This window comes from Rana temporaria, chromosome 4 (genome assembly GCF_905171775.1).
Source record: "Rana temporaria chromosome 4, aRanTem1.1, whole genome shotgun sequence".
Lineage (NCBI taxonomy): Eukaryota > Metazoa > Chordata > Amphibia > Anura > Ranidae > Rana > Rana temporaria.
In genome coordinates, this window is record NC_053492.1 from 320,064,504 (window position 1) to 320,068,673 (window position 4,170).

The window sequence follows — 4,170 nt, forward strand, 5'->3', positions numbered from 1 at the left end:
CACTGCGCGTGCGCGAGACTTCACGGGCTGGGGGCGGGGAGTGTCACTACAATTAGTTCTTGTGACGAGCCCGGTCATCTGTTATTTCCCACCGTCATGTACTGTGCCAGATGTCAGGGTGCAAGTCGTCTGTGACCCTGGGGCTGAGGACAAAGAGGGTGCTTATTATCGGGGTGACTGCCTGGCACTGCACAGCTGTACACTCCAATACTACAGAGTGATAGCACCTGTAATCATGTATGCCAGCTTTTACCGTTACCGGGCGTTGTTTCCTCTGGGTTCTCCTTTATTCAGGTACCTGGATGGAGACTGGAGCAGCTGTGTATGGCGACCCATCAACTTCTGGCACTTATTTTCATAGTTTACCCTGGGTTCACATTGGTATGATTTGGCATGTCAAATCGCATGCCAAATCGGCGGCAATAGCACCATCCGAAGCGGTGCAGCGCCGCACCGATTCCCAAAAGTAGTTACTGTACTACTTTTGGCGACTTTGGGAGGCGACTTGTATAGACATATGCACAGGAACACCCACAGATGTCTGTCAAATCTCCACTAAAGTCGGACCAAATCGCCTGGTTAGAAATCGTGCGAGTTCAGCAAGATTTCTAACCCATTCCAATGGGAACCTAGGCTCAAAGTGGAATTTCCCCCATAAAGCGAAAGTTCACCTATATGCCCCATCCCTTTCTTCTTTTGGAACTTTTTTTGTGGGGGGGGAGCAGGTACCTGGTTATGACAGGTACCCAGTGGCAGTGCCACCACTAGGCGCACTGCTGCCTAGGGCGCCCAGCCACTGGTGTTCCTACTCTGTTCACTCTGCAGCAAGTTACTAAGCCTCAGCAGGCAGCCGCTGCTCCGTTTGCACATAGGAGATTTACTAAAACTGGAGAATGCTAAATCTGGTGCAGCTCTACATAGAAACCAATCATCTTCCAGGTTTTATTGTCAGAGCTTAACTGAAAAAGCTGAAGATAAAAGCTGATTGGCTACCATGCAGAGCTGCACCAGATTTTGCACTCTCCAGCTTTAGTAAATCTCCCCCATAGTGTCATAGGCACAGCAGCGGCGGTGGTCTGTGTCCCAACTCCCAAATGAAAGAAAGCAAGCAAACATTCATTGATAGGCGCTGGTAGGCTGCATTTGATGGGCGCTGGTAGGCTGGATTGATGGATGCTGGTAGGCTGGATTAATGGGCGCTGGTAGGCTGGATTGATGGGCACTGGTAGGCTGCATTCCATGGGTGCTGGTAAGCTGCATTTCATGGGCGCTATTAGGCTGCATTGATGGGCAATGGTGAGGCTGCATTTGATGGGTGCTTCATTAAAAGGTTGGGTATACATGGGCAGGGCAAAGGGGAAGGAGTCAGGGGTGGAGCTAAGGGGCAGGCAAAATAAGGTTTCGCCTAGGGTGTCAAAAATCATTGCATCAGCCCTGCAGGTACCCACTTGGCCTCCCAGATGTTTTGGAAATACCTGATGCTCAACTACACTGCAGAGTGCATGAGCATCATAGGAAATGTAGTTCCAAAACATCTGGGGTGCAAAGGTTCGCTAACACTAGCCTAGGCGATCCAAGTAGAAGTTTGCCCTCTGCTCACAGCCTTCTGGGACACTTCACGTGTCCCAGAAGGCTGCAGGACCATTCACAAAGCACAATGCATCTCACATGCGCAGTGGGAAGCCAACTGTGAAGTTGCAAGGAGTCAGAGGCAGCTTCCCTTAGTAAGCATGCTGGCGCTGTGGACCTAAAGGTTGGGGAAGGACCAGTCCAGTTGAAGTCGGTGTCCATTTTATTTTTTCAAAGAGGTGAAGAACTTCTTTAACCACTTCAGCCCCAGAAAATTTTACCGCTAAATATATGTACAATTAGGAATGATTGAGACAAACCTAATGACGTGTACCCAAGGTTAAAACATGATAAATAATCGTGAGTCCACAAATAGAATAGAAAAAAGGCTTAATGGTAAAGTCTCTTAAGCAATAATAAAAAACTCCAAAAAAATTAGTGAGTCAATCAGCAATAAAGTGACTTGTCTTCACAGGCATAGAGTGACAATCTGAAGTGCATCCACCACCGAAAATAAATGGAGGCTTACCGGATTCAGTGGACCCAAATAGGCTTATACCTAATGGGTCATAAAGACTTGTAAATGATGGTATCCAACTTCTAGAGGTATCTTAGATGGCAGGCAGGAGGGAGAGGTCCAGTGCAATGTAATGAACGTACCAGGAGAAGGATTATCCCAATAACAGCCTTTGATGTTTAAGGATTTGGACCCATGTAAGTGGTTCAAAATCACAGCAACAAACAGCTGTCACCACAGGCAGTGGATAGGCAACATTCCCAACGGGCAGTTAATGAGAATTTACCGCAACTCCTTGCTCTCTCACAGATCAGTACCAACTGTGTTTCCCAGGATAGAGACCCTCTATCCTATTTGGGTCCACTGAATCCGGTAAGCCTCCATTTATTTTCGGTGGTGGATGCACTTCAGATTGTCACTCTATGCCTGTGAAGACAAGTCACTTTATTGCTGATTGACTCACAATTTTTTTTGGAGTTTTTTATTATTGCTTAACCTCCCTGGCGGTATGATTCTGTCAGAAAAAACATGCTAAAAGCGGTACCATTATTTGCAAGGAAATTTGGCGTTTTATATTGTAGGTCTGTAATTTTTAGAAATAACTCACTTAAATCTGACCAAACAAGCTTCTAATAGGCATCCCGGGTATGACATTTTTTTAAAAACAAAATTATAAATTATAATATAATAAATAATTATAAATAATTATAACAAATAATAATATAATTATAATAAAAATTATTCAATAATGTAATCAAATCAAAATCACTGAAATTTGCTCAGTTGCAGAATTGTTGCTGTCATTATTTTTTTTTTTTTATGACGAATTTCCCCACAAATCGCTATCGCACAATTCTGCAAGTGATTATAATTTATTATCGCTGTTTTTTAGCTGATCTAAAACTATTTTTGACATAAAGGGACACTTTTGGTTGCTATGGACAATCTACAGTTTGCAGGGAGAAAGAAACGTTTTTATTATATAAAATGACATGCATGACACAGGACAGACCACTAGGGACAGGGGGGGTGTGTTTTTTTTACATACAGTACTGTAATCTATAAGATTACAGTATACTGTATGTAAGGTGTTTGTTTACTTTTTTGAATTTGGCGCCGTTCTCCGTCCCCGTGCGTCGTAACGTCGCAGGGAACGGAGATCGGCGTCACACGGAGGCACTGTGTGAATCGAGCGAGGTCCTGCTCGCTCACACAGCGCGGTGGCATCGCTGGATCCAGGGACAAGGTAAGTAAAACATGCCTGTGGATCTAGCGAGGCAAGCCCGAGTCTGACACGGGGTTTCCGCTCGCAGCAGGAAAATCTAACCCCGTGTCAGACTCGGGAAGACCGCCAGGCAGGTTAAGAGACTTTACCATTAAGCCTTTTTTCTATTCTATTTGTGGACTCACGATTATTTATCATGTTTTAACCTTGAGTAATTAGGTTTGTCTCAATCATTCCTAATTGTACATATATTTAGCGCTACACTTTTTTGTCTTATCGTTTGTTTTTACAGAATTGATCTATTTCTGTTGTGTTTGGCTTCCATTTGTATGTTCATTCAAGTAGCGCGGTGTTATTTATACTGTTTGTATAATTTTCTTCACCAGAAAATTTTACCCCCTTCCTGACCAGAGCACTTTTTACAATTTGGCACTGCGTCTCTTTAACTGACAATTGCACGGTCATGCAATGCTGTACCCAAACAAAATTTGCGTCCTTTTTTCTACAAATAGAGCTTTCTTTTGGTGGTATTTTATTTTTTGCGCTGTAAACAAAAAAAGAGCAACAATTTTTTTAAAAAAAATATATTTTTTGCTATAATAAATATCCCAAAAATGTTTTTAACCACTTAAGATCCGGACCATTATGCAGGTAAGGGACCTGGCCAGTTTTTGCGGCACTGCGTCGCTTTAACTGACAATTGCGCGGTCGTGCGATGTGGCTCCCAAACAAAATTGGCGTCCTTTTTTTCCCCACAAATATGGCTTTCTTTTGGTGGTATTTGATTACCTCTGCGGTTTTTATTTTTTGAGAGAAAATTTTGAAAAAAAATGCAATATTTTTTACTTTTTGCTATAAT